The sequence below is a fragment of the Danio rerio genome, chromosome 21 (assembly GCF_049306965.1).
Source record: "Danio rerio strain Tuebingen ecotype United States chromosome 21, GRCz12tu, whole genome shotgun sequence".
NCBI lineage: Eukaryota > Metazoa > Chordata > Actinopteri > Cypriniformes > Danionidae > Danio > Danio rerio.
In genome coordinates, this window is record NC_133196.1 from 23,818,001 (window position 1) to 23,838,266 (window position 20,266).

Consider the following 20,266-nt stretch of genomic DNA (forward strand, 5'->3'; position numbering starts at 1 on the left):
TCTACTGTGGAGGACTGAACACCATTTCGACTCTACAGAAACATCGAAACGTGAGTTATGATGCAACGTCCAAGACTAAAATAGTTTCATCCTAAATATGCAGATTAGAATAAAAAAAATAATAGTCACATGATTCACATAGTCATATATTGGACGCAGGAATATACTAATATAAGTTACAGCTGTTTAAAAAAAAGTTATTTTTTCAAAGTGTTTTATAATTCAAAGTGCTTTATAAAAGTTTGTGGACCAAAACTTAAAAAAAGTTTAACCTTTGACGCTTCCTTGGGCATTTTCATGTTAAAAGTAGAAAAAGGATTGATATTTTTATGAACTTTAAGCGTTTTACAACATACAAAACATAAGACCACAAACATTATTTTAGATGCTTTTCAAAATGGATGCTCCTATATGCGAAACTACAATGTAAAAAGGTCGTAAAAGTCATACAAGTTAAAAAGCACATGTTATCTCACAGAATTATGTATAACCCATTCACACTACAATATTTATAATCATTAAATAATTCAAGACTAAAAAACCTGTGGCTCTGCTGGTTCACGTATTCTGCATAGATTTTAGTTTCACTGCACCATTCCTTCCAGCAGATAAAGCTGAAACTAAGCACATGCATGTATTTCCACATTTGAAAACAGTGTTTTTCCTAAAAGCTAAATACGCTATTTTTAAAAACCTTGAACATTTTGGTAATCTAGTTTCAGATGGTGATCTACATTTTTCAACAATTGAAGTGGACCAAAAACCTTTTTTAAAAATTGGCCTAAAACAAGAATGGGTGTTGTTTTAGGACAACTTTGACGAAATGTTTTGATCCACTTCAAATGTTGACTACTGAACACTTAAATCATAGGCAACATTCTTTGAAGATTTGTATAATAATCCTACTATAGAATTGTAATAGTCTTGTCTGTGCTAGATATTTATGAACTGATTTGAGCACTTTGGCATGTTTTGTTTGCTTTAATTATAATAACATTGTCATTTTCTGCCCTCAGATTCCACGGAGCCAACAGATGAAGATCTGTTGGCTTCAGCCATGGAGATAGAACTCACAGGGTGAGTGTTGTCTTTTTTTGTTGTTAAAAAAAAAAAAAAAAGATAAAATGCAAAACATTTATTCTAAATTCATATTGAAAAATATTGCTAAATTATGATGAAATTATGTATGTGTTACAGTACATCCACTGCCAACAACCCTGATCCACTCACCTCGTTTGGAGCAGAGGGCTGTTCTGAGGCAGGTGTCAAGTTCCTGAGGTAATTTTTACCACAACGTGCTTCAGATGGGTACATCTGCAAGTTCAAGTTTGGAAACTGCTAAACAGTAATGTAATTCTTTACAAAAATGCAGCTAGAAGACAATATTTAAAAATACATTATTTGTATATATTATCCAAATATAATACACACACACATATATACATATATGAGCAATTCAAGAGTTATGGATGTGACATTTGCATTAAAAACCCAAAACATAAATTCGCAATTTCGCATAGAAAGTATATGTTAACATTATATTGAAAGATCTGTTTATAGTTTCCAAAACAACCATAAAGTTATGGGAGCAGAAAAATATCTGTAAACAAGTTTTGTACTTTAAATGTGAAAAATAAACGTGCGTTATGGATGTGACGAAAAAAAAAACTGTGTTTTTACAGTAAACAACATACTTTGTAGACATTCTGTGAATTAAACTGCACAACCCAAAAGAAACAATGATAATCAAAAGGATTAGAGTTAGCTCTCTATAAAACAAAAATGATTGGTCTCATTTTATTTTATATTTTCACATTTGAGGAAAAAGTGTTGTTATGGATGTGACATCTCTTTGTTATGGATGTGACAGATGTGAACTTTGCCATTTGTGTGACTTTGGTAAATCAAAAATAATAGTTTGAAAACACTGACAGGTTGCATTCGAGTATTTCTAAAATACTTGCTTACACAAAAAACCTAGAAACGGTTTCCGTATTTTGTATAAACACACAGAAAATATTTTTTTAAATGTTTTGTTTAGGTTGTGCTACCTGAGCCCAGGAAGAACGCACTTCCAAAGGAGCAACAAGAATGGGGATCGGTCGTGCTCTCTTTCGTCAGAAGGGTGAACGGGCAGTGCTGCAGATAAGGTGGTATCCTCCTCAGCCACGTCTGCTGTATCATCAGCCTCCAGCATCTTTTGATGTGTTCTTCACCTGGCCGCTGGGTTTGTGGATGCCCTACAAGATGTGGTCCTACAGGCTGAACTGCAGTGTACCAAACTGCAAAAGTTCAGGTTTTTGACTGATATCTTGTGGGCTCTATAAGACAGTCTGGTGGGTGCTGAACCTTCACGGACGGTATTTTCTGGCAACAGAGTATCTGGAGTGTCAGCACTGTCATAAGAAGCTTGCTAGCAAGTTTCTAGCCATCCTTACCTACAGGTCAGTAATAAAACAATTGTTCATAAATGTATATGAACAAATCTTTTAAAAACAACACCTTACATTTATTGGGTCTTTTGTTTTTTTTCTTTTTGTTTTTTACAGGCACTTTTGTGATCTGCAGGTTGCAATGCTGATGTGGGATCGCTCCATCTGCAACAGTTCCTCCATGCTTTATCACAAGCTATACGAGTTGCATACGTAGGAGTGGATGAGAAGGTCTATGGAGTACCTTGGCATATGTGAGAAATACAAAGGCACCATCATCTTGCCCTGTATACCTCCACCACAGATGCATCCTGTACCCACTGCAAAGTGGCTTTTCTGTGTCCACGCAGAGGACATCGCTCCCGTTATGAGGAGCTCAAAGCCAGAGTCACCCCTGTCTTTGGGCCCATTTTAAAGATGGACTCCACAAAAAAAAAAAAGTAGCTTATTAAACCAAAAAAGTGTGTTATTTAGAAACACAAGTGCACACATATGTTTCATACTTGTTTTTTTTCATATTTATATATTGTTTTCCAACAAAAGGGGGCAAAGAAACTGGCAGGAGCTGCAGCTAGGACTGCAGCCTGGGTCACCAACATGGGCAATGAGCATGGACAGATCCTCATGTCTGTGCTCAACTCACATGAGGGTCAGGGACTGCTGACCATGACCTCAGACCTGGTAAAGAGGTACAAGACTGCTGTAGTCGCTTCCCCTCCCCCCCACAACTCTCTATGTGGACAGAGACTGCTGCTCTTCTTTGGGCTCCTCTGTAGTAGCTGCCATGTTCAACAGCTGGAAAGATCTTGTGGTTCGTCTGGATGTGTGGCACTTCATGCGTCGCTTCACTGCTGGTCTGCTCACTGACAGCCACCCGCTCTACAGCCTGTTCATGGCAAAGCTCTCAGCCTGCATTTTTGTGTGGGATCAGTGAGATGTGCCCTTACTGAGGGAGGCAAAGAGAAGGGAACTGGAGCAAAAACAGGGCATTACTGGACTCTCCGATGAGCTGTTGAATAACAGGCTAACCTCAACGGAGCTGGCACGGCACTGCCGCCGTCGCACACGTGGTGTGGAGGAGACTGAACAGCTTATTGGAGAGATGCTGGAGGCCTTCAAGGACACCAGGAAAACCATGGGCATCCCTTTGGTGCACCAGGAGAGGACGGTTGTCATCTGGAGCACCCAAAGTAAGCATGTTTCCTGCATCCAAGATCCTCCAGGAGTGCAGCTGTACACACAGACAGGAACCCTTATGAAGGGAGGGCTCACACTTCCTGTCTTTCGCTGTGCTTGTGGTTCCACTTTCCTGGAGTCCTTTCACAACCACCTTAACCTCTTCCTACCAGGTAAAATGACCAATATCTACCTCAAACTGGGATTTGGTGGGTTTTCTTTTCGGGTCATTATAAAATGTCTACAGATTTTTTAATATGCATTTGGCATATTATTATTTTATTTATTTTATATATTATTTTTTTCATTTATCATGTCATAAATGACATAAGGGTGACACAGTGATGCAGTAGGTAGTGCTGTTGCCTCACAGCAAGAAGGTCACTGGTTCGAGCCTTGGCTGTGTCAGTTGGCGTTTCTGTGTGGAGTCTGCATGTTAACTCCACACAGTTAACATGCATTAACTATATGGAGTTAAGCCATGCCATGTCAAGCCATGGAGGGGCCATGCTAATCTTCTCTGTATTGTTCCAATTTTAGTATATGTGCAGCCGAAGCTGGAGGGAGAGCTATATATACACCAGGGACTTCTGGGTATGTTTTTGAGCGGTGGTGAGCGACTAAATCATGAATTCAGCTTCCATAGATCAAGTCTGAGAGTTGATTGTGAGGGATTACCGTGGTAATTTTCAAACTGTAAAGCATATGCAAAATGATATGGTCTCGGCTTGAGTGATTGGGTGTCTCGGTGTGATGCAGGGACGTTTTCAGTGACCTGTCCTTCTCCCTCCCCCACAGGCATGCGCAGAACATTCCCCCCTCCTTGAAGACCAGAACAAAAGATGCCGAGAGCAAGAAACTCATCTTACTGAATGACCGAGTCTGGAGAAACGCTGAGAGACTTGAAGCCTAAAAGATCACAAAACACAGCAAAGCATAACTCGTAACAGCCTTTGGAAACATGAAGAACATTCCCCCCAGCTTTACGTGGAGTTTAGCACTCTGTTTTGACTAGTGTAGTAACTAAATCTCATGTTAAAAGATCAAACAGACCTGTAAAAAGTTTTTAAATGAACTGAGGTGGGTTACTGGTTCTACAGGTTATGTAGAATAATGACCAACAATGTGTAATAGGGCCCATCATTCACCGAATAAAAGTTAAAAGCGAAACAAGGAGGTAAAGGGACCCAGAGACAAGCCAACGTCAGGGTGAGCCAAGACATTCTGATAATGAAGCATTCAAGAGTCTCTGTATATCAGGCTTCGAAAAAACAACAACATTTCAAACCAATGCTGTTCTTTGAAACTTTTTTCTAATTTCTTTGAGGAATGAAGTTTGTTGTCTCAAAAATGTTCAGCATTGATAATAAATGTTTCTTGAGCTATAAATAAGCATATAAAGTTTATTTCTGAAAGATCTTGCAACACTTAAGACTGGAGTAATGATGCTGGATTTTTTTGCCATCACAGCAATCAGTAAATTACAATTAAAGAATAAATACAAATCTACAAAACATGTATACATTGATGATATAAAACATCAATGAATGATTGTGTTAAAATAAAGTTCATTCAAGTCAAGGTGAAATATTTTTTAATTAAAAACTTTAATGTATTATGAATTTCTGAAAAAAATTTCAAGAATATAAACACTAGGATAATACTCAAGACACTAGTTATGTTTTTTTCCAGGTTTACAAATCACAGAAATAAATGGCAGAGTAACAAAAATTTAGCAAGTAAACTTTATTCATTCATTCATTCATTCATTTACTTGTTGGCTTAGTCCCTTTATTAATCCAGGGTTGCCACAGCAGAATGAACCGCCAACTTATCCAGCAAGTTTTTACGCAGCGGATGCCCTTCCAGCCACAACCCATCTCTGGGAAAACTGTCATTATGAACTCTAATTACATTTCACTATATTGCGGTTTTTATTTTAATATAAAACTTTGAAATATAAAACAATCTTGGTGTATGTGTTCAAAGAAATACCAGACTCAAAACACTGATGGTATTAAATGAAACTCAAGCACACTCACATGTTGCTATCTGATGCACAGGCATCAAACTCAGTATCTGGAGGGCCGCAGCCAACCCAGCTCCAACACGCTTATCTGTTGAATTTAAAGGGATATTTCAACCAAAAATTACTTTCTTTTGTTGAAAACTAAATATATTTAAGAAAGCTGGAAACCTGTAACCATTGACTTCCACTGTATTTCTTTTTTTCAGTTATCTTCCAAATATATTTAGTGTTAAACAGAAAGCAAAGGTTTGGAATCAATAGGATATGAGCAAATACAGCACATTATAAATGGTAAATGCATGCTTGTGTAAACCATGCCTTAAACAAGCCTGAAGAACTAGGTTTAATTAGGGTTATATTAATGGCACATATATTTTCCTACTTGCATAACAATAGTCTACACCTTATGAAAATTTTTGATTTTAAAGCTAAGAATCATTTAGTTTGTTAAATAAACGATTTCCGTAATCTTGTTAAATAGTGTTCAACATCTCAAACTGCACACATTGAAAAAGTCAGTGCCGCTGCATCTTAGTTTTAAACTGAACTGAAGCTGCTTAAATCTTCATTTAAGACAACCGACTTGACGAATTGTTTCACAGCTTTGTCACCGCCGCACATTGGTTAGTTGATGATTTGTTTCACAGCTTTGTCACCCATTGGCTGGAGGATGAATGTTTCATGGGCTCCTATTGGCCGAGAACGGTCTCACAGGTGCTGTCGTGATTATATTACCATAAATGGAAAAACGGCTCATTGCACTAGCAGCATGGCCACTCACTGAAGGAGAGTTACCTTCAGTTTGGTATCAACACTTCAAGCAGTATATTTACATACCTGCCAACACGTTTTCCCGGGAGTCCATCCTACAGTTTTGTTATATCTCCCGTAAAACTCCTGTAATACCACCCTCACCTACTTTTTAATATATATTTACACAATGAAGAATGTGCATTAAATTATGTTACGTAAATATTAAAATTACAATTGTTTAGATAAAAAACAAGCCTTTCATTTCATTAGGAAATGAATAATATTCAGAGTTTGACCATCAAAATACTAAGTAAATAGTTTTTCTGTTTCTAAAATTTTTCCATACTCCATTTATATCACAATTTGCTGAAACTGATCTATTAACGTAAATCATGACGTAACCGTGATTTTTCCTCACCGGTTCCACTTTTCCAGTCTCCTCATTGGCCGGACAGGCAAGTTCCACAAAGCGTGTATCCCAACATGGTCACGTCATGTAGCCTGTAGTTGGCCCTTTGCGGGGGTTCCACTAAACGTGCACTCTGATTGGCTGATGGGCGGGACCTATAGCGAATTTTGGAGAAGATGGAAGGTAAAGAGATGCATGAGTGATCGTTCTCATTCAGTTCACGGTTATTTTTAAATGAGACGGTTTTATAATAGTTTCATAACTTCTTTAAAATAATACAATTTTCTTGCTGATGTGTGATGTTATTGTTGTGAGTTACATTGTCACAAGCTTGACAACTAATATATCATTGAAACTATTTGCAAAATTGCTTAATCCTTATAACCTCCATAATAACAAAAGCATCCAGAATATGCTATTATTCTATAATTCATTTATTCTTTTTCAGTGTTTGCAGTATTTCTGTTTTTTTCTATTCATATAGAATAAATATGCAATTGTTAATTGTACAAAGTGCAGTCATTTGCCATCAGAGGAATAAATGACCTTTTTACACTTCATTTATTTTAAAACCACTTCAGGCATGAATTACTGTTAGAAGTTCTGGGCATTATTGATTAAGACACTTGACGACAGCTATGTGAAGTACATCAGGTGTCAGAACACCAAAACGGGCAGCAAGATGGATGCCCTAAAACAGTACATGCCGCAGAAAGACCAGCAGAAGATTAGAGCTGAAGAGGAAAGAAAACCTTTTGCATCCCAGCTGCTGGTCCCGCACCCTTCACGTCTGGCCCCTCGTGCTCTGACTCAAAGCTCACATTTCAAGAAAACCACAGCAAAGTGCACTTTTAGATCTATTCCTGATAAAATTCTTTGCATGCTTAAACATAATTATGAGTGACATTTTCAATTTTGTGTCCTGAAGATGAAGCCATGGAGGTGGAGCCACAGGGTGAGTTTTGGCCACTTATTTATTTGTGTAATGAAAAAATGATCAAGGACAAGACATATTTTCACTCCATTCAAAAATGTGGATGTTATTAGGGATGATTAGGATTTTACCAATAGTGATCAGCCAATACGGAGTACCGAGCTTTATAAGGCTTTAAGCACATTTTTCCTCTAAGTATGATACTTAAGTAGAAATCTCTCCTTACAAAGTAGCCAAAATGTAAACTTCCGCTGGAACAAAACTTTCTTCCGTCTTTCATTATCATCCCTGACATGGCTGGTCAAATTGATTTACACAGCTGGCAAGAAAAAAAATGTAAGTCGTTGACACTGCCGCATTTGTGGGGCACAGAAGTCAAAGCAGTAACAGACACCAGTCAAATAAAGCTTCAACAAGATGATTCAGGAGACCTGGCTGTCCCTCCAGTGCCACATTGAATGTATCCAGGATGATCCAGGAGTACAGCTGTACAGAAAGACAGGACAGGTCACCAAGTAAAGGGTCTTTCTGCTTCTGTTCCACTGTGCACACGCCACACATAAAAATGTAGTTGCCCAACCTGCACTTGAACCACTTTTGACCAGGTTTATATTAAGATAACTCAAAACTAAACAGTGTGTTCTTTTGCACTGCTTGTAAATGTCATAGCGATGACTTCAGAATTAGTTTGTAGGTACACAAGGGCATTGCATTTCCAAGCGTACCAGTTGGAAAGGCTGGTCTAGTTAAACAAGGCACATGCTGTTTCAGGTGTTAGTAGGAAGACATATGCTACAGTGGCCAAGGTGAATACATGGGTTGTGCATGTACACATGTTCCTTAGCTGCATCTGTTGTTAGAACACCTGTTTGATACATTTTTACAGTTGAGTATATTGCTGTGGAGTATTTGCATTCTTAAACCAGTAAAACACTTGAGTACTTTGCTGCAGATGCAGATATTGCAGATGGGACTTTGGATGATGATCTGGAAGATGATGGGGGGGGGGGGGGGGGGGGGGGTGGGGTGGGGGGGGGGGGGGGGGGTTGAGGATTTGTGTTTGAGCCCACAAATGTGTTGCAGCGATAGGTAATGAAGTGGTGCCCAGCAGAAAGAGCTGGCAGAGACAGCTGCAGCACCTGGCTTGACTCTGGATTAAGGCTTAAAATAACTGAATAAAACGTTCCTTTCGGCAAAAGTATGGCCAACCAAACAGTAAAGAGTTTAGTCACAACTAGTTTTGGGTTGTCTACTTCTGTGCAAAGGCCTCTGGGAAGGCTGGCACAGTGAATGGTGGAAGTAAGGATTGACAAAACAGACAAGGAAAATAATTGATACATGAGGAGAACAAGTCTTCGAGGTGAACTAGGACAAAGGCAGACAACCATATGGTTACTACAATATTTTGCGAGTGGGACCAACGTTCAGCTGATTCCTGTAACAATTCTTTGCTATTGTTACAATGAAAACAATGAATCTTTTTCACGACTGTGTTCTTAGTGAAAGCAGTGGACCAGCTAAGCTGCTCTGAACTTCTCTCCAACCTGTGCAGTCAAAGCATCCAGAGTCCATCCAGCATGAGCACTCAACCTCAAAAAATGCAAGGATGCATCTGGACAGGAATCACAGCATGTTTAATACCAACTCCTCCATTGGGCTTGAGATCTGCAGCTTGGCTCCAGGGCAGACAAAGAACAGGCTGTGACCCAGAAACATGCCCATTCCCGAACAGTATCTTTGCTGAAAGTGTCAGCCCCTGGGAACATAAAACAGATCAATTAATTTAGCATTTTTCTTAAACTACTGCTGCATGTTGTTTGTTTTGTATATAGATAAGGGAAATTGTTATCAATATAAACAAAATAGACAGATACAAATAAATGAGAACATTGTTGCACAATTTCTAGAACTCCTGTTTAAAGGCTTGCTCACACTGAGCTGACATTTTCAATCTCAATGGTTGAAATATTAAAATCTCACTTGTATCTATAAATAAACGTGGCAGAATACACCACAATTCACCTAAAATTCCCAAAAGCTACCATTTAAAAACTGTATAAAACATTTATGGCATTGACAACTGTTACAAAAATAGAATATAGAGGAAAAATATGATATAACAACATGTTTTAAATGGTGCAGACATATAGACATTGTTAACAAGATCATAATTATTACACCCAGGATTAAATATTAGCAAATGTCAAGAAAATAAACTACAGCTTTTCACTTTCATGCTTCTGGAAATGGATCTTCCCTGTCTCAAATGAAGATCACTACTATTTATTGTCATTTTTACATCTATACCCGAGTTGTCATGCAATGTTTACCAGAGAGTTAACGTGCAAGCAACTTTGGGAAAGGTTTAACGTTGTCCAAAACAGCACCAGAACTGAGAGGATCACTTTTTAATTTAACAGGAATGGTTAGCGTGTGATTACCTTGAAACCGACAACGGAGATAATAACTTGCAGAGACAAGACAGATTATAGTTCAGCATTTACTTAGGAGTTATTGCAGTAAACAAACCAATTACACCACAGGTGGGTGGCATATATGAGCAATTCTATCAACCTGTCAACCTTGCCTTAAAAAAAAAAAAAAAACAATAGTTTTTACTAAAATAATGAAACCATTTCTATATTTTTTGGTGCAATCATGTATTTTCAATACTTTACAAATACTCAAAATGTCCCTATCAGTGTTTTAAACAATTATATTTGATTTACCAAAGTCACATAAGCGGCAAATTCACATTGGTCACAGCCATAACGATGCTTTTTCCTCACAAATGCAAAAATGTAACCTAACAAAAATCAGCAATATTTGTTGTACAGAGAGCAGACCCTTATTTTTTTTTATATCATCGTTTCTTGTGGGTTGTGCGGTTTAATTCACAGAATTTCAAACAGGTGTGTTGTAAACTGCAAACTTGCATACTTATTTTTGTCACATCCATAACGCATGTTTAGTTAAAACGACGCATTTACAATCTAAAAAATGTTTGCAGATTGATATTCTTTACTGATTCTATAACTCTGTGGTTAGTAGTTTTGGAAAATATAAACAGATGTTTCTATATAATCAGGGTTCTTACACATTTTTTACTTCAAATTTCAGCACTTTTCAAGCATTTTCAATGTGCATTTTTATGCTTTTCCAGCACCTAACAACCACGGTAAATTCTGTCTATATATGCTGTGTGTACTTTTTCACATTTAAATTCATTCCGCTGTTTAAAAAAAAAAAAACACAATGTGACATTTTAATTTAAATTGTTGAATACTTTGGAACATTAATATTTTAGGATAGCTTACCCAAAAATGGTAAAAAAAAAAAAAAAGATGTGCCATTATTTGTAACTTTAGGTGGTTTCTAAAACAAAATCTGTCAAGTGTTATTTTCATTCTCTCGTACCCAGACCTTTACATTTTCTCGGCTGTAGCACCCTGTCATTTGAAGGAAGGCATTGACTAAGGTGTTGACACCTGATATTGACCAATCCATTCGCGTTCAAGAGCAGTGGGCCAGAACTTTAAAGAGGGGCAGGCATTAGAGGGTTTGATTACTGCAGCAAGTTGACATGTCAACTACTTTAAACAATTTTGTATTAAACAGGACATTGTATTAAACACTGTATTAAACGTCAAGCTTTTTCCAGGATTTCCAGCACCCGTACGAACCCATTATAATTTTAACTTATACTTTCTATGTGAATTTGTGATTGAGACTTTACTGCAAATGTCACATCCATAACACTGGAATTGCTCATTTACATTTACGCAGACTTCAGACTGCATGATACTATTGGATTTTAACCCCGATTTTGAATCGCAATGCCTGAAATCACAGGCAAATTGGTGCTCGTGCACGTCAGTGACAATCACACAGTAGAGAATCTGAGAGAATCGCAGATGAGTCGCCGATGCCTGTGAGATATTTGGTGTGCTAAATATCTGGAGCTGTCGGATTCAAGTCATGCCGTGTGAAATTAGTTTTGAATGAAAATAACATCGGCGATCGCCTGCAGCCAATGAGAGAGCAGCATCCACGTGCGTATGTGTGTGTGTGTGTGTGTGTGTCTGCAGGCCAGCGGGAGGCTGGGGGAGAAGTTAAAAGCGCTCATTTTCGGATTATTTGGACTCAAGAAATGGACTAGTGATGGAGCACCCGTGTCTGTTTGACGTTTCATACAGAAAGTTATAAAAGAAAGTAGATGAGATTGCTTATTCCCTTTAAACCCAGGTGAGCAATTATTTACGTTTTCTACCTCAATAAAGGTTTCTTTCTCGTTATGTAGTTAACAAAATATACTACGTTTTTTTGGCTGTGGGACGTAGTTTGGACGAAGTTGTAGTCGATTCTTCCTATTGTTAACTCATAAAATGTGAAAGCCCCTGTCGCCGATCCATGCAGTGTAAAGTTAAATAAAGCAGCGACAAAACGCTAGCCCAGATAGTCATGCAGTGTAAAAACATCTGTGACACGACTAACGTTACTTTGAAAATCATTCAGTCTGAACTCGGCATAGTGTCTTCATGGTAGAATAGGCGACTTCAACGAGACCAACTAATCTGTAAACTCACAGCGCTTTTTATATGTAAAATAATAATACTCTTGTGATCCGCCTGCTGTTTTAATCGGGCGTTTGAAGCATATTTGAGCCTGTAAATGTTTTGAACGGTTTTGATTAGGGTAAGATTTCGGTGTCGCGTACTTTAACTACATTAACAACACACCTCGGGAAGACCATGCCATGACATTTATTATTGCTTTGATTGTGTGTTGGTGGATATTTTAGACACTTCTAATCCAGTTTTTGCTCTACTTTGTCGTGCAGCCTAATGGAGAAATCGCGAGCTATGGAAAACGATGCACATTTGTCTGGCAAGCGATGAAATAACCACACACAATGGAGGCAAGTACATTTAAATTGTGGATTATATTTACACATCAAATTTGTGTCTATATTTGTCACTTTGAGTGAATGGAAATGACGATCTCGCGGTGTCATGAACATTGCTGTTGCCTAAACAGCTTTTAGAAGTTCTAATATGATAAATACGATCCCTGTGAGCATTTACGACGTTTTTTAACTTGAAAGAAAGCCTTTATGTGTTGTTTTTATTTCTTTAAACCCGAGTTGAGCGTCAGCTGTGCTGTGAACAGCGAGGCGCTCTGGGGGGCGCGCTGCTGCCATCTACGCGCAGACGTGCGCACTGCATGTCTAGACTTGGTTTTTCCCTCACCGGATACTGTAAATCATCAATAATGACTGTAAATCAGTTATTAATAACTAATAATCAATAAAAATGAGGAACGCTTCACGAATTTGCGTGTCATCCTTGCGCAGGGGCCATGCTAATCTTCTCTGTATCGTTCCAATTTTAGTATATGTGCTGCCGAAGCAAGCACGAACCAAGAGCTGGAGGGAGAGCTATATATACCAGGGACTTCTGGGTATGTTTTTGGGAGGTGGTGAGTGACTAAACCACTTATTCAGCTCCCTTAGATCAAGTCTGACCCTATATCATGGTGACATAAACCTGCAAACTGATAAAACCTGAAAGATCTCAAATCCAGAGTTTGTGTGAGGGTTTACCGTGGTATTTTTCAAACTGTAAAGCATATGCAAAATTATCTGGTCTCGGCTTGAGTGATTGGGTGTCTCGGTGTGATGCAGGGACGTTTTCAGTGACGTGTCCTTCTCCCTCCCCCACAGGCATGCGCAGAACATTCCCCCCTCCTTGATGACCAGAACAAAAGACGCCGAGAGCAGGAAACTCGTCTTACTGAATGACCGAGGCTGGAGAAACGCTGAGAGACTTGAAGCCTAAAAGATCACAAAACACAGCAAAGCACAACTCGTAACAGCCTTTGGAAACATGAAGAACATTCCCCCCAGCTTTACGTGGAGTTTAGCACTCTGTTTTGACTAGTGTAGTAACTAAATCTCATGTTAAAAGATCAAACAGACCTGTAAAAACTTTTTAAATGAACTGAGGATGGTTACTGGTTCTACAGGTTATGTAGAATAATAATCAACAATGTGTAATAGGGCCCATCATTCACCAATTAAAAGGTAAAAGCGAAACAAGGAGCTAAAGGGACCCAGAGACAAGCCAACGTCAGGGTGAGCCAAGACATCCTGATAATGAAGCATTCAAGAGTCTCTGTATATCAGGCTTCAAAAAAACAACAACATTTCAAACCAATGCTGTTCTTTGAAACTTCATTCCTCAAAGAGATCAGAAAAAAAGTTTGTTGTCTCAAAAATGTTCAGCATTGATAATAAATGTTTTTTGAGCTATAAATAAACATATAAAGTTGATTTCTGAAAGATCCTCCAACACTAAAGACTGAAGTAATAATGCTGAATTGTTTGCCATCACAAATCAGTAAATTACAATTTAAAATCTACAAAACATGTATACATTATGTTGATATAAAATGTCAATGAATGATTGTGTTAAAATAAAGTTAATTAAAGTTAAGGTGTAATATTTTTTCTAAAAAAAAACAACTTAAATGTATTATGAGTTTATGAAAAAATAATCAAGAATATTAAACACTTGGATAATACACAATACATTCTGTTGCCGCCATCTAGTGGCTGAGTTATGTTTTTCCAGGTTTATTAATCACAGAAATAAATGGCAGATAAGGCAGGCGTTGCTGATTTGCAACAATTTAAAATTAACTACCTTATTACTCCAGATACATATTTTATGAGTTTTTTTACTCAAAAGTACCACTGCAGGACTTGGTTGTAAAATTAGCTACAAACAGTTTCCCAACTTGCTCACCAGGGCCCGGTTTTTCAAAAGTAATCCACTAGGATTTTGGATCAGGGATTGGATCAAATCTTGAAAATGTTTTTTTCAAAAGAAAAAACGGATTACCTAATCGGATAAGATCACGTAATCTAATCTTGGTTTTGATCTGGATCAAACCTTTACTTTGGGTTTTTCAGACCTTTTTTGTAGGATTTGGATCAATTTGATCCAAAAAACCTGGATTAAACTGATCCCATCAGAAGGGTGGATTTAGTGTGGATTTTATGCCCAAAATGTAATGAAAACTTTAAAAATGTATTAAATAATACTATTTTTGGATCATGCAGTATCTTACGAGGTATACTATTTATTCATAAGGTTTTAATTTTATTTGTTCATCTGTCAGGCTATAGTGATTTTTGGCTTTAACATATTTAGGCTTTCAGTATAGGCCTACGGCAAACAGCTGTCAAAATTGACCAGAAACAAAACATTTTATTCTGTCACTAATTGATATATATTCATCACAATGGAAAATAATTTTGTTTTTAGAATATTTATTAGTGATGCATGCAATGATTACAGAATAACCAAGAAAATGCAAAGTATGGCAATCACTGATTTTTGAAATCACCTTCAACAATTGCAAAAAGAGACAAAGGGCAGAAGCACAGCTTCATCTGGCCGAGGAACAACTGACTCTGACCAAACTGCAGCAAACCAAGGCCAGATTTGAGATTCACCTCCTAAAGGCTTTGCTCAGACAAGCTACTCTCTCCATATCAGATAAGGAAGTCTGAAATTATTGTGGAGTTTTTGACATTAACATTTTTTTTTTTTATTTACATCAGTGTTTGTGTTGTAGGTCTCACATAAACGGACTGCTGGAACAGGATGGGGTGGGATTTTTATAGTTTTTTTTTTAAATGTGTGTTTTCATTTCTAATAAAAATAAAGTTATATTTACCCCACACTGGCTATTCTACTTGTTGCTCTTTACATAGGCCTATCTATCCATCTACATTGTGATTGAGCACTGGTAATCCAGATTTAGTGATCCTGAAAAGTTCCTATCCGGATCAGATTGATCCAATCCAATGTTGCTTTGAAAAACTGGCTCAAAAAGTAAGCTGGATTACGTGATCACGGATCGCAAAAACAGGATTACTAAATAAGGATCACTTTTATCCGGATTAAACCTTGTGAAAAACCGGGCCCAGATGACACGCACACAAAAAAAAGGTTCTTGGAGTACCACATGACAAAGTGAGATGGAAACATGACCTACTCAATGAGGATTTGAAATATTGGATTTGGATCCCATATTGTTTATGCTGTCGTTCTGCCACTGAAAAGCAATTTGTTACATTGTTTGAAAAGTTGTATATAAAAAGTTATTGTTCATATCATATACAGTCGTCAGTGTCTAATTACCACAGTGAGCCAATGTTGCAAAACTGCAACATCCCAGAACGCCTTGCATGTGAGGGTCAATCTAAAAAAAAAAAATTAAAAATCAGGATTCTATTGTACAACCCCATATGATAATTTTCCCCAAATATCAGATTTTTCCTGTTTCTAAAAATTAATTTGAGCCTGAGAGGGTTAACAAATATTTAGAAAGTAAAATTTATCATTGTGAACTCTAATTACATTTCACTATATTGCTGTTTTTATTTTAATATAGAACTCTCTTTGTGTGTGTGTGTGTGTGTGTGTGTGTGTGTGTGTGTGTGTGTGTGTGTGTGTGTGTTCAAAGAAATAGCAGACTCAAAACACTGATGGTATTAAATGAAACTCAAGCACACTCACATGTTGCCATCTGATGCACAGGCATCAAACTCAGTATCTGGAGGGCCGCAGCCAATCCAGCTCCAACACGCTTATCTGTAGAATTTAAAGGGATATTTCAACCAAAAATTACTTTCTTTTGTTGAACACTAAAGATGTTTAAAAGAAAGCTGGAAACCTGTAACCATTGACTTCCACAGTATTTGTTTCTCAGTCAATGGGTTTAAGGTTTCTTCCAAATATTCTGTTGAATTGACGCTGCTGTGTTCAACAGAAAGAAACTTTTAAAGGTTTGAAATCAATAGGAGATGAGTAAATACAATACATTTTAAATGGTAAATATTTTTGTGTGAACCCTTAAACAAGCCTGAAGAACTAGGTTTAATTAGGGTTATAATAATGGCACATATATTTTCCTACTGGCACAACAATAGTCTACACCTTTTGAAAATTGTTGATTTACTTAAAACTAAGTATCATTTAGTTTGTTACATAAATGATCTCCGTAATCTTGTTAAACGGTGTTCAACATCTCAAACTGCACACATTGAAAAAGTCAGTGCCGTGTTTAAGTGTTGTATTGGGCATACCTGCGGTTCCTCTTGTTTACAGCCGACAATTTGACGCTGCATCTTAGTTTTAAACTGAACTGAAGCTGCTTAAATAATTCTTCATTTAAGACAACGACTTGACGAATTGTTTCACTGCTTTGTCGTCCATTGGCTGGTTGATGATTTGTTTCACTGCTTTATCACCGCCGCCCATTGGCTGGTCGATGAATTGTTTCATTGGCTCCTATTGGCCGAGAACGGTCTCACAGGTGCTGTCCAGTCTATGGTGCTGTCGTGATTATATTACATAGATATATATATACACACTAGATATCGCATACTGACCCTGAGCATGCGTCAATAACGCCGCCATATTTATACAGTGCTGTGTACCAGTGTCCGCACTAGTAGTCAAGACAGTATTACGTGAAGATAATAACCAATAAACCAATAAAACAAGCACAAAGGCAGAACATTTCATAGGTAAGATTTAGTTTTTAACGTTTTTGTGTGTTATGAACTTTTGTGCTAAACGGGTAACGTTAACGATGATAATACAGTCTCTTACTGCATTCACCATAAGGTAAAGCAGCAGCACCTCGCACTAAACACTCGGCTTATGCTAGTTTTGTTGAATAAAATGAGCAAACAATGTAAATGAAATATGACAACGAGTAGCTGCGCTGCCAGAAACTTGTAATATTGTCGGCTAGAAGGAGTCGTTCATAACGGAGATTCACAGAATCGCTCCCTCCGTCAGTATGAGAAGTGAAAGCAGCTGTGTGTTTCACGGATTAGATCAAATTTAATGTGTAATTCTCTGGTTCTGGATGGCCACAGTCCTCCAAATGGATACGGCTCATTGCATGGCCACTTTTACATTCTCTCATATAAGAGATACCTTCAGTTTCACTGAAGTATGTTTACATCCCTGCCAACACTCCTGTTTTTCCCGGGAGTCTACCGCCACCCTACGGTTTTGTTATATATATATATATATATATATATATATATATATATATATATATATATATATATATATATATATATATATATATATATATATATATATTTGCACAATGAAAATGTGCATCAAATTATGTAACATAAAGAATGTGTTCAAATTAAAATTGTTTAGATAAAAAAAATAAGCCAAATGACTTTCATGTCATAAGAAAATTAATAATATTCAGTTTGACCATCAAAATACTAAGTAAATATTTTCTCTTTTTCTAAAGTTTTTCTGTAATCCATTTATATCACAATTTGCTTAGACCGATCTATTAATGTAAAACATGACGTAACCGTGATTTTCCCTCACCGGTTCCATTTTTCCAGTCTCCTCATTGGCCGGACAGGCGAGTTCCACAAAGCGTGTATCCCAACTTGGTCACGTCATGTAGCCTGTAGTTGGCCATTTGCGAGAGTTCCACTAAACGTGCACTCTGATTGGCTGATGGGCGGGACCTATAGCGAATTTTGGAGAAGATAGGGGAAAGAGATGTATGAGTGATCGTTATTTTTTAAATGAGAAGATTTTATAATATATAGTTTCATAACTTCTTTAAAATAATACAAATTTCTTGCTTATGTGTGATTTTATTGTTGTGAGTTACATTGTCACAAGCTTGACATTTAATATATCATTGAAACTTTGCAAAATTGCTTAATCCTAATAACTGCAATAATAACAAAAGCATCCAGAACATGCTATTATTCTAAAATTCATTTATTATTTTTCAGTGTTTGCAGTATTTCTGTTTTTTTCTATTCATATAAAATAATTATGCAATTGTAAATTGTAGTCATTTGCCATCAGAGGAATAAATTACTTTTTTTAAACACTTTTTTTAAATTTTAAAATCACTTCAGGCATGAATTACTGTTAGAAGGTTTGGACATTAAAAGACACTTGACAATATCTAGTGGTGTAAAAATGTTTTCTGGTTTAAACGAACCAGATCAAAATGACCAGGGGTCTGTTCTTCGTACGTGGATTACGCAGTTAGCTGGATTTGGTTAGTGACGATTTGACATGATCCAGGATCGTTTCGTTCTTCAAAACTGATCTGAGAATTGTTGTCATAGCAACAGTTCTGGTAGCTCAAACCTGATCGGAAGCAGGTTTATTTCATATAAACAGGATTAATAATAATACTGAAAGTATGTACCGAACTCTGATATTTTCTTACAGTATAAAAGTAACATTTTAAACAATAACTCAATGAAAGCAAACAATTTTCAAAATGTTGACAAGACAAAGTTTAATGTAACATCTGGCAATTCTCTGACGAGGCCCCTGTCCCTGTACTTGTGTGTTTGTTGTTTTAGAGTCTACGATTTCAACCCATGGTTTCTAAAGCACGTCTCCATGGTTTCAAGGCGCCCGCTAAAAGTAGCCCGTTCTCACCATAGGCTGTAAAAAGTGATCACGCGCTGCGTAATATCACTCCGCCTGGTGCTGGAACAGCAGCAGCTAGGTTCTTGACGCCAGAGCGAGAGTAGTTCCTTTATCTTGAAAATAGTAATTTTTCATTGTCCGTCAGTTTTATTACAATTGTAAAACAGTTTACAGTTACAGTTTATTAGTTACGGTGTAACTACAGAATTCTTGACAATTAAAAAGGAAAATTGGTGGCTGGTGCGCAAGTGTCCTGGCCTCCTATTGGTGGAGAATCTCCTTACCTCATGTTGGCTCCAGGTGCGTCACTGTTGTCTTGAACATACTCATGCTTCGATGTGTAACTTACTGTACTTGCAAAAACCAGTACTGCTCTGCAACATCGACCGTGTGGGGAAACAACAGAGTAAGTCTGCGTTTTCCCTATTTTTTTTTCTTTATTTGTCATTTTGTTTTACTAGAGGCATAATATTGAGAGGATTAAAGATCGTAAAGGTGTGACATTTTAACAGCGTGTATGATTTCATGACGGACGTAACATTAAGCGAATACTCCTTTTTTATATTTATTGTGTATATGTGAAATTCATGCGTTGGCATCGACGTAGGTTTTGTGACGACGTCATTAAAGTTTACAGAAAACTAACAGGCTATGTGAAAGTGTTTTTCAGCCACTGATACATTTCCAGTGAACGAGTAATGTGCTGTACTTTCAACTGCACAAGGTTCTTTTTACAGCATCGTTTTTAATTCAAATATAATCAGTTATCAGACACGATGGCTCTGTAGTTAGCACTGTCGCCTCACAGCAAGAAGGTCGCTGGTTCGAGTCCTGGCTGGGCCAGTTGGCATTTCTGTGTGAAGTTTGCATGTTCTCCTCGTGTTTGTGTGGGTTTCCTTCGTGTGCACCGGTTTCCCCCACAGTCCAAACACATGCGCTATATGTGAATTAAATAAACTAAGTGTGTATGGATGTTTCCCAGTACTGGGTTGCAGCTGGAAGGCCATCTGCTGT

General features: G+C 37.4%; 2 long non-coding RNA genes, 1 other non-coding gene and 1 pseudogene across 5 annotated transcripts; 1 reads left to right on the forward strand and 3 right to left on the reverse strand.

Moving 5' to 3' along the window:
* Nucleotides 1-534: 534 nt before the first annotated feature.
* Nucleotides 535-17,021, reverse strand: LOC141379863 (uncharacterized). 3 transcript variants are annotated; one of them, XR_012396777.1, is made up of 10 exons: nucleotides 16,891-17,021; nucleotides 16,322-16,396; nucleotides 13,336-13,566; nucleotides 9,278-9,489; nucleotides 6,809-6,954; nucleotides 5,651-5,725; nucleotides 4,478-4,517; nucleotides 2,052-2,438; nucleotides 1,231-1,314; nucleotides 535-614 (listed from the first exon to the last, which is right to left on the reverse strand). It is a non-coding gene; the product is annotated as an uncharacterized lncRNA (long non-coding RNA). The 3 variants fall into 3 exon arrangements; XR_012396778.1 differs by lacking the exons at nucleotides 535-614; nucleotides 1,231-1,314; nucleotides 2,052-2,438; ... (1 more) ...; nucleotides 5,651-5,725; nucleotides 6,809-6,954 and adding an exon at nucleotides 7,756-8,219; XR_012396779.1 differs by lacking the exons at nucleotides 535-614; nucleotides 1,231-1,314; nucleotides 2,052-2,438; ... (1 more) ...; nucleotides 5,651-5,725; nucleotides 6,809-6,954 and adding an exon at nucleotides 15,944-16,004 and having other exon boundaries at nucleotides 8,978-9,489.
* LOC137488875 (U6 spliceosomal RNA) lies at nucleotides 4,071-4,170 on the reverse strand (annotated as a pseudogene).
* LOC137488810 (uncharacterized) lies at nucleotides 11,873-15,918 on the forward strand. The gene is made up of 5 exons (XR_011008041.2): nucleotides 11,873-11,978; nucleotides 12,574-12,651; nucleotides 13,456-14,365; nucleotides 14,451-14,543; nucleotides 15,730-15,918. It is a non-coding gene; the product is annotated as an uncharacterized lncRNA (long non-coding RNA).
* Nucleotides 13,042-13,148, reverse strand: LOC137488874 (U6 spliceosomal RNA). Its single transcript, XR_011008136.1, has one exon. It is a non-coding gene; the product is annotated as a U6 spliceosomal RNA (small nuclear RNA).
* Nucleotides 17,022-20,266: the final 3,245 nt, after the last annotated feature.